Genomic DNA, 10,684 nt, shown 5'->3' with positions numbered 1-10,684 from the left:
GCTGGTTGCATATAATATACTGTAAATAATGTTTTAGAGCAAAGTTGAAATGCAGGGTTATATTCCGCTTTAAGTAGTTTTCTTATGTTGCGGTAACAAAAATTTGGAAGTCTTACAACAGGAAACATAGGCTCAGAAAGAAGCATGTTTATTTAGATTACCCATTTATTCATTTAGACCAGGGGCGTCAAACTCAAATATAAAGTAGGCCAAAATTGTACACTAGGACCTAGTCGTGGGCCAACCTTGATGTGTACTGGCCACCTTCCTCCCTTAGAAAGTTCCCAGATGCCTAATGGCCCCCTCCAACTCCTATACAGTTCCCTGGTGCCTAGTGGTCCTCCTTTTCCTATACAGTTCCCTGGTGTCTAGAGGGCCCCCCTCCCCTATACAGTTCCCTAGTGTTTAGTGCTTTCCCCCTACCTCCCCCATATGGTTTCCCTGGTGTTCTAGGGCTTCACCTCCAATATAGTTTTCCTGATGGTCTACAGTGGGCCAAACATAATGCAAAGTGGGAAACCACTTGAGGGCCAAATTTAATGGCTCTGAGGGCCAGAGTTGGCCCGCGGGCCGGAGTTTGACATGTATGATTTAGACCAAGGTTTACACATTTTATTATATCAACCCATCCTATTACTAGTGTTGGGATGAATCCACCCTACCTTTGGCACATTTAATAAGTAATAAGTAGTGTTTGAATTTGGGTTATTAGAATTAGGATACCGAAATCCACCCAACACCACACCTCAGCACTCGCAAATGTGGACAGGGTCAGGGGAAGTTTCTCTTATTTGTGCTTCATGTAAGTCATGTAAAGTGCAACGTGAAAGTGGACCTGAACTCTTGCACAGGACAGGAAAACGGAGAGAAATGCACCCTGTATGTATTTAGAGAGATTAGCCTGTCTAATTCCCTCGCATCTGTGACTAAACACAAGTTGTAATTTGATCTCTCCCCTGGGTCCGCTGACTGCCACGGCAGATAAGCTCATTTGCAAGCACATGATGTTATCAATATGTCTGCTTCCATGAAAGCAGGAAGTAGAAAGTGCAAATTTTTTGTAGGATTTGTATCAGCTGTAACAAAGAAATGTTTTTCTTTAATGCTAGGTACTCATCATACAAGTTTCTGTTAGATGGTGTGTACCTAGCATTAGGTTGTTATGCTGTTATGTATCTTTTAGAGAAGAGAGGAAATTCTGAGTTCAAGTCCGCTTTAACTCCCCCTGCCCTGTCCACATCTCTGGGTGCTGAAGTGCGGTGATGGGTGGTTTCCGGTTTCCTAATTTCAATAACCCGAATTCAAACACCAGCACTACTTATTACTTATTGGATCTGCCACAAGTAGGGCTAGCACATTCATGCATATGGGCTGTAACTTAGGAGCTTGGGGCTCCAGTGCGAGTTTTACATGGGGGTCCCAAGCACTGTATTGATATGGAGCACCAACACCTACCAAGGACAGCTGCAGTGTCAGAAAGGTGTAATCAGAGTAAGGCAACAGTTTAAAGAAAAGTAATGAGAAAAAGTTCCCCTGGGGGGTACTCACCTCGCGTGGTGAAGCCTCCGGATCCTATTGAGGCTTCTCCCGTCCTCCTCGGTCCCATGGCGGCGGCGAAAATCCTCCCAGAACGACGGGGATGTAAATATTTACCTCCAGGGCTCCAGCGCAGGCGCAGTATCGGCTCTCCGCCTCGGAGATAGGCGGAAACAGCCGATCGCTGTCGGGCCGCACCACTGCGCAAGCGCAAGTCTCCTGCGCCTGCGCACTAGAGCAGACCCGATGGAGATCAACTATTTTCGCCTATCTGGATGCGGAGAGCCGCAGCAGCGCCCCCACTGGAGGTAAATAAATCAGTGCTTTTCAGCCTTGTAGATGTAGGATTCCTGGACACTTCAGGGGAGCCAGCGCTGGACTGCCAGCAGCTACAGGGGATGGGGAAGCCTCATTGGAACCCTGAGGCTTCCCCCTACCGAGGTGAGTACCCCCAGGGGACGTTTTATTTTTTGTTACAGGATCTTTTTAAGGATTACCACTATGCATTGCACATATAGAGGTAATCATTACCGGCGCAGCACTAATGAAAAGCTAATAAGTTGGATGAAGGAGGGCCCTAGTGGGCCCCTCTGGTGCAGCAGCTCCCAGTGCGGTCGCAACCTCTGCATCCCCTATTGCTTTGCCATTGGCTGTAAATGCTTAATGGGAAAATGAATTGTCTTTTTCTTTATTTTAAATTACTTGTTTAATGTTACCAGCTATGCTATTTGCAGAATGTAATGGGTAGAGCTGTAGAGAGGGGTCTTGGGGCCAGCACTGTGCAGAGAGACAGGCAAACAGGATGAAGCAGACTAGAGATGGTGTCAGCAGGGCAGATAAGTGAGACTGATTTCCTGCTAGTAGAAAATAGCCCATTGTGCAGAAAGAGCACATCCAAATATCAGCAGTGTATACAACCTCCATCCATAACAATGGGCCTGATGATTGCACCTCTCACTCACTCACACACAGTCCCAGGCTACACCAAATCACTGTGGTAACCGGCAGCTGTCCATCAAATCTGCAGCACCTGACTGCAGGTGGGCGTATTGTCCTTAGAAATGGGCATCACAGCCACAGGGGAGGGCGGCCTGCCCCGGCCTCAGTGTACAATTACAGATTACACTGTGCAGCCCTGCACAATTAATTGCCACTTTATACACAAAAGCGGTGTGATTGCTTGACAAGCGTCCCTGGTCATTCACAGCACAATACGCTCAGTTCTTCAGATTGTTTACCTCTTTTTGTCTCTGCTTTATCTGCTTTTTTGCCATTGGCATTATAGGCACATTAAAAAGAGATTTGACCTTTGACCGATAGCCTTGTGTCTTATGCCTGCCTAGAAGTGGCTTTCTGCAAGAAGGTAAAATTCCAGAAGGTAAAAAATATTGGCTCAGCAGAAAGATAGCGTTCATTAACTGCTCTAGCTCAGGCTTTTTTGTTGTTTTATTTTGTTTTTAGTTTTTGTAGTATAAGAAAGAATTGGAGGTTTGTGTTTTACTGCAGACTGTAAGTCACCAATGGGGAGTTTTCTCCTTATACTCCCTTTCTCTATGAAATATGAACTCCAAAAGCTTAGTGTTGTCACCAGAGCAGGATTTGGGGATAAATCTCTTAATAGGGTACCTGTTCTGGCCTGTCAGAGGTCGGATTTCCTGTTTGAGAAAACATATGATTATTATTTTTATTTATATAACGCAAACATCTTCTGTAGCATTGTACATAGTACAAAACAAATAGTGGGGAGCATAGATACGTGAGAAGTTCAAAACTCTGTGGACATCCTACAATACAAATACAGACTATGTGTAACGATTGTGGAATTATCTCCGTGGTCAGCGCACAACCTGCGCACCGACACAATGGAAATCCTCCACAAGCCTATGGATAAGAGAACCCAGCTAAGGTGCGGATGCACCCGTAGAGAGGAATTCCAACCGGCAGATGGAGCTTTGGAGTGCAGAGGAACAGATCCTCTGCACAGCCACAGATGCCAGATAAGGATTGTACGTAATGGGGCAATACGGAGCAGGACAGTTTCCCGAGAGAGAGAGAGAGCACAGAGACAGAATGTATGTATGTCTACCAATCTAGTCGCCGCCCGGCAACAGTCGACATACAACAGTGAAAACCAAAGTATGAACGCAATCGCGATTGCCAACAGTGACACAAGACAGAGTAAAGGTTAAACACAGCAGCAGAGCGAAAGGCACAGCATATCATACAATGAGAATGTCAACAAAAATAACAAACGCAATACCTAAACACGGTTACCGCGCATTAGGCGCAACAGCAACAAGCGCTTTACTGCGCGGTCTCCGCACGATAAGCGCAACAGAGACAAGCACGCCACCCTTACTAGCGAATAAACACAAATGAACAAATAACAGGAACGCTTGCTAAACGGCTGCCTTACCTCAGGCAACCGCAAGCGTTTGCTCCAGACAGACAGACGAACGGAAAACTGGAATAGGTCAGATAAGATCCACCGCTCTTCCGCCAGAGCGAGTGCGATCCGGATACAGGGACAGGACAGGAAGGATCCACTGCTCTTTCCGCCAGAGCGAGTGTGAACCAAGTAGAGAAACAGAGCTAGCAGGATCCACTGCTCTTTTCTACCAGAGCAAGTGTGATCCAAGTGCAGAAACAGAGCTAGCAGGATCCACTGCTCTTTTCCACCAGAGAAAGTGTGATCCAAGTACAGAAACAGAGCTATCAGGATCCACTGCTCTTTTCCACCAGAGCTAGTGTGATCCAAGTACAGAAACAGAGCTAGCAGGATCCACTGCTCTTTTCCACCAGAGCAAGTGTGATCCAAGTACAGAAACAGAGCTAGCAGGATCCACTGCTCTTTTCCACCAGAGTGAGTGCGATCCACACGACAAGACAGACAGAAGGAGTAACCAGTAGCAACCGCTGCTCTGGCTAGCACCCCTAAGGTAGAACACAGAAGGAAGCACTGCCACTACCACTAGGGCGAATGCAATCCAGACAGATGGAGCAGCCAGCAGCAACCGCAGCTCTGGCCTACACTCCCAGATAGACAGAACGATTTCCTGTCGACCGCCGCTGGCGACAAGACAATCGAGGCAGAGAAACAGAACAAGGCAATACAAGTAATACAACCTGACTGCACTAGAGGGATGCCTAGTGCAGTCCCCAGGAATACTCTAAGATAATCTTTAGCAAACAATAGCAAGGCTGACACTCCCGGTGTTAGCAGTAACAAACCATCATGACCAGCAAAGGACTCTGGGAGAGCAAGGTATTTATACTGCAAGCCATCAAAGGAGGCAGGTAGGCAATTTGCATGACAAGTGTATGCAAATTCCTCAGCAGAGCAACTCTGGAACTTACAAAGCGAAGACAGACTTAAGGAATGGTCAAACAGCTGTCTGCCTGTGCAGACAGCTGAGCGGATCATTACACTATGTTGATGTGTGGTTTGAGGCTTCACCAATATTGGTACATGTTCATATGATAGTTTAAAGAGAATAAGAATCACTAGGTGGAGGTTCCGCCCTTTCGAGCTTACAATCTAAAGGGTAGTGGGTTGGAGACATTAGGAATGTAGACAGGGGTTAGCGGATGAAACAGCAAGCCTCCAATGCTACCTTTAGCAAATTATAGGCTTGTCTGTACAGGTGTGCTTTGGTTTGGGACATGATGGATAGGCTGTGGGAGAGATGATGCTCATGAGAAGTCCTGAATGTGGGGTTGAGAGGAGGTGACAAAGAGGACAAGAGGGTCTCCTGGGAGGAGTGAAGGTTCTGGATGGGTTGGTATCCGGAGATTAATGAGGAAATGTATGGAGGTGACAACTTATAAAAAGCTTTGTATGATAGGGTAAGGAGCTTAAACTAGATCCTTTGGGTAACAGGTAGCCAATGGACAGTTTAACCACTTAATGACATGCTGACTTATAAAAACGTCCTGCAAGTGCCTCTTAATGGCTCCAGGACGTTTTTATAAGTCAGATAGTGCTGCTGCGGCATGTGCACGTGCACTTTCCCGCAGGTGCACGTGCGCGCTCCCGAGCGTGCACATGCATTCCCGTGCACTTGCACGTGAAAATAGTGGGGGGAAAAAACACCCCCCAAAAAATACAACTTTATTTCCAAATGATATATTGTCACCATACTTTGTACTAGGGACATAATTAAAATCTTGTGATAACCAGGACAAATAGGCAGATAAAATGTGTGGGGTTTATGTACAGTAGCAGTGTATATATTAAAACCATAGGGGTTGAAATTGGAGAAATAGTGTATTTTTTCATTTTTTCCTTGTTTTTCCCTTTAAAATGCATAGAAAATGATGTAATTACTGAAAACAAATATCAACCCCAAAAAGCCCAATTGGTGGTGAAAAAAACAAGATATAGATCATTTCATTGTAAATAGTAGTGATTAAGCAATTGGCAAATGAATGGGATGAGCACTGAAAGGTGAAAATCGCTCTTGTCCGTTAGGGTAAAAAAAAACCTTTGGGGTGAAGTGGTTAATGAATAGGTAACTGGCTACAGAGGAGTGCTGCTCCTCTACGTAGATAACTCCCCGTGGAGTGGGATTGAACCCCAGGAAACGTGTTAGATATTGCTAATATACTTTTCATGCTTTTAGTACTAGAAAAAGATGTCGCTGATATTGATTGAAGTCCTAAAACCTGTCAGTGTGATTTTCTTCATGGCCCTTCAATTTTTAAGCTACGTTTACAAACTATACTGAACTCGGCTGAGGCAGTCCTTTTGCCCCCCGCAGCTCACACATCACCCCAGTACTGCAAACTCTTCACTGGTTGCCAGTAAAATGGAGAATCAATTTTAAGATCTGCCTGCTGACATTCAAGGCCCTACACCACATGGGACCCAAATACATAGCGGATCTATTGGAACTTTATGCACCCTCCACGCACCCTCCGCTCTGCCAACAAGATGCAGCTGATTATTCCCAGGATACACTTAACATTTGGTGCTCGGGCCTTTTCCTACGCAGCCCCTACTCTATGGAACTCACTTCCACAATCAGTACGAGAGGCTCCCTCTCTGGACAGCTTTAAAAAAAGGCTAAAAACTCACCTCTTTTCCCTAGCCTTTGAGACTGCATAATGCAGGGTCACAGCGCTTTGAGTCCCCAGGGAGAAAAGCGCTATATAAGTATTATTGTTATTGTTATTGTTGTTTGTCACAGGAGCCCTGGTGGCTGACCGCAATTAGCCTTCTAAACGGTGCCAGCGCACAGATCGTGCGAACTCTGGTCGCAGTCAATGCGCAGGAACCGTTAAGAGATAGACGCAGACAAACCAGAAGGGAGCCTGTGAGATACGGGTGATTACAACTTCACCCACTGGTTCAGAGTAAACTGCCACCACCGCGGTTACCATGGGACCGTGGAGCCCACTAACTGACTGACTAGTCCTGCGAATAAAACGGTTAAACACACGGTATTCTGTCTAGCCAACAACAAACAAACAGTAGCGTATCTTCAGAGACCCGGGATCAGTTCTGTGTGTGCTGATAAGCAGGGTAGCGGAACAGTGAATGACTTGGAGGAAGTCTTTTATTCACAGCAATATAAATAATTAATATATACAGACAATTATTAAAATCAACAATTATTAAAACAGTAATAGCCAGTATAAAAAATAAAAGAAGGGAGAAAAATACTTAGTTCCTGGAAAGATGTCCTTTAGTGGGAAAAATCAGAGTTCTGGGTTTTAATCAAAGTTCAGCAGAATTCTTTGTTCCAGGTTACAGAAGAGATGGCCAATCAAGATGGCCGCCAGCACATGTGTCCTTTGTTTCAGAGCTTCATTCAAAGTTCAGCAAAATGGCCACCAGCCCTATGTCCTCTGAGCTGGCAGCAGGATGTTCTCATATGGATGGAATGGGAGGACTCCTTGCGGAGTCCCTTGCAACCACTTTTGAACAATGCCCATCTTTGGGTGGAGCCTCAAGTACAGCCCAGGGGTTGGACAGGGGCGGTGAGCTCCCTGGCTAGGTGCTCTATGCCCATCAAATATGACTTTGGTCATATCTCGGCTTCTGCTTTCCATACACACATGACCATCACATATTCATATTTCTCAGACTAGCGCCGTTCATATGATACCAAACTTGGGCATGTTTGCATGCCCGGCTAAAAAACGGTGGAATTCCCCGAGTTCTGATTCTGCCAGTGGCCCCAATTTAATATCAAAATACTCACAAGATCCGGACCAGCAGAATGATATAACTCCCACAGCTCTCCGATGTATGGTACTTCTAAAACATGCATAAAGATCATAACTCTATGTTTCCCTATCCTGGCTGAATGGTTCCGCTAAGTCTGCCCCCTGCTGGGATTAGCTTCCTTGGCTCTGAAAAGACTCCTGGTTTGTTAATTAACATCTGAGTGTTACCCCTCTGGCTTCCACTTCAGCTAAGACAGATCCCCCAGCTGTTCCTAGGCAGAGGGATACTACACATCAAATCTTGGTTCTATTGATCTAAAGCGCAATCGATGCAGGGAATCGAGTGCGATCGTTCTTTTCTTCACGGGCGGTTCCAGGACGCGCCTGCGGCCCCGCAACCGTCCGTGACAGCCCTCCCCCTTGTCTGCGGCTTAGCCACACATCCGCAAGATGTGTGGCGGCGCCGCTAACCTGGCTGACGGGCCTCGAGTTGCCGGTACGGCGGGAAAACCTATTGGAGCCTGTGGCTCGGTTCCCCGGGACCGGTCGCGGTCTGCTACCCTCAGGGTTGACCCGACATGGACCGTTCTGGACAGGGCGTTTGCGCCACTGCAGTCGGACGTGGTGTCTGCCGGGACTACTGACAACGGGCAATGGGTTAGTTAGGTCAACAGCCAGCCCACGCAGGGTTCCCCTGCTAAGTGGCTGTGGACCTAAGGGAACCCCGCGGGAATCCCTGGACCTTCCCAGCTCCTGACAGACGGCACATGCCCTGCAGTAGTTTGCTACATCCCTGTTCATCCGGGGCCAATAAAACTGGTTCCGAATACCGGCAAGTGTCTTGCGGACACCCGAGTGCCCTGTCAGAGGATTACCATGTGCGGATTTCAGCACATGTCCCCTGAACGCACTCGGGACCACAAGCCATTTGGTATTGGCGTGGGATCTACCTGTAGGGGGCTGTACAGACTCACTGTACAGTCTCCCACCTTCCCAGTACACCTTGAAAGCGGCCCCGTCTGCGAGGGGCTCAGCGGCTTGCTGCCTGAGCATCTCCAGGCTTGGGTCGCTTTGTAGTGCTGCTGTGAGTACAGCGCTGTCAGTTTCAGCCAACTGGCTCATGTCACACGAGGCCAGCGGCTGAAAGGTCTCATCCCTGCGGTCAGAGGAGGGGGAGGAGGCCGGAATCCCTCCACCTGTTCTGAGCTCGGGTTCTGAGCAGTGCAGCTGCGCGGTACTGCTAGCACAGGTACACTGTCAGAATGGCACAGACGGACATTACTCAAATCATCATTGCATGCAGTAATGACATTGACAGGTATAGACATTTTTTCATTACAGACAGGTTGTACAGTAAACTCAGGTACAGTTACAGCATCATCACAACAGACAGTCTGTACATCAAACTCAGGTGCCTTTGAAGCAGGCACTATTGAACCTGGTACCCTTGAACTGGGCACATTCAACCCACCTCCCCCTGGTGCTCCCCCAAGTGTATAAAGTACCTGGTGGTGGGTGGAGAGTCCGTCTCCTTCCGTGAGTGACAAGGCGGTCGGGGCAGGTTCATAGTAGGACACAAGCTTGCCCAAATCAGTCCCCAGCAACACAGGGACTGGGAGATCCTTCATAACCCCAACAACCCTTTCGTGGACCCCTCCTCCCCAATCCAGCTTCACTGTCGCGAGGGCTATGTGAAAAAGGGTGCCCTCTACTCCAGTAAGGGCAAGGGATCGGCTGGAGCTGATGCTCTCCTTTGGCACAAGGTGTGAGTGAACTAACGTGATGTTAGCTCCGGTGTCTCGAAATCCGGTGACAACTTTGCCGTTCACTCTAACAAGTTGCTGCTGGTCGGTTCGGTCGCGGATTTCCTTTCCGCGGGCAAACAGGACAAAATCTGATGATCCAGGCTGTGGTTCGCTGGCGGGTTGCCTCTGCTGTGGGTGAGGTACAGGTGATGCAGATGATCCAGGTGCTGGTGGTGTCTGTCTCCGCTCCGGACAGTCGAATTTCATGTGTCCGGGCTGGCGGCAGTAGTGACAGGTGACCTCTCCAGGGGCTGCAGCCCTGGGTGCAGAAGCTGTGCTGGATGGCCTCTGTGGCTGACGGCTCACAGGGGCAGGAGAGTCTGCCGAGGTATTGGGCTGACCTCCTCTCCAGCTGGATGGGACAGTTCTGCGGGTATCAGCCACCCGGGTAGTTGCAAAAGTCTCAGCAAGGTCTGCAGCGACAGTGGCTGAAGCCGGCCTGCGTTCTAACACAAACTGTCGTACATCAGCAGGGCAAATGTTCAGAAATTGTTCGAGGACTATCAAGTCCTCCAGGACGCCATAAGACCCTTTGGTGAGGCCTAGAGTCCACTGGCGGAGTGTGGTGAGCAAGCTGCTGACCACATCTCGGTACGAATCAGAAGACTTTTTCTGCCAGGCCCTGAACTTTTTCGGATAGGCTTCTGGCGTCAGCTGGTACTTAGTAATGATAGCGTCTTTTATAGCAGCATAATCATTATCCTTCTCCGCAGGCAATTCTGCGAAGGCATCAAGCGCTTTGTAGCGCAGCAAAGGTGTCAGATGTCTGGCCCACTGGTCTTGGGACAGACGATACTGACGGCACGCTTTTTCAAAAGACCGCAAAAACAAGTCAATGTCTGTGTCTTTCTCAATATTAGCGAATTTAAATTTTGCACTTACGGGTGCGGCAGCTCCTTCAGCAGGGAGGCTGGGCGGTGAGCTCCGGCTGGCCTGTTGCACTTTTGCCATGTTTAGCTCATGCTGTCGTTGGCGCTCCCGTTCTCGCTCAGCGGCATCCCTCTCTGCGTGGCGTTCAGCAGCAGCAGCAGCAGCAGCAGCTGTGCGTTCCGCAGATTGGCGCTCCCGTTCCTCCCGCATGTACTGCAGGTACTTGTCCAGGTCAGTGTCCATCAGCTTTTGTAATGCCTGCTGCATTAGCGGATCAGTACAAACGGACAGTCCAGTACTGG

Source organism: Hyperolius riggenbachi, chromosome 6 (assembly GCF_040937935.1).
Source record: "Hyperolius riggenbachi isolate aHypRig1 chromosome 6, aHypRig1.pri, whole genome shotgun sequence".
Classification (NCBI taxonomy): domain Eukaryota; kingdom Metazoa; phylum Chordata; class Amphibia; order Anura; family Hyperoliidae; genus Hyperolius; species Hyperolius riggenbachi.
This window is presented reverse-complemented; position numbering follows the sequence as displayed.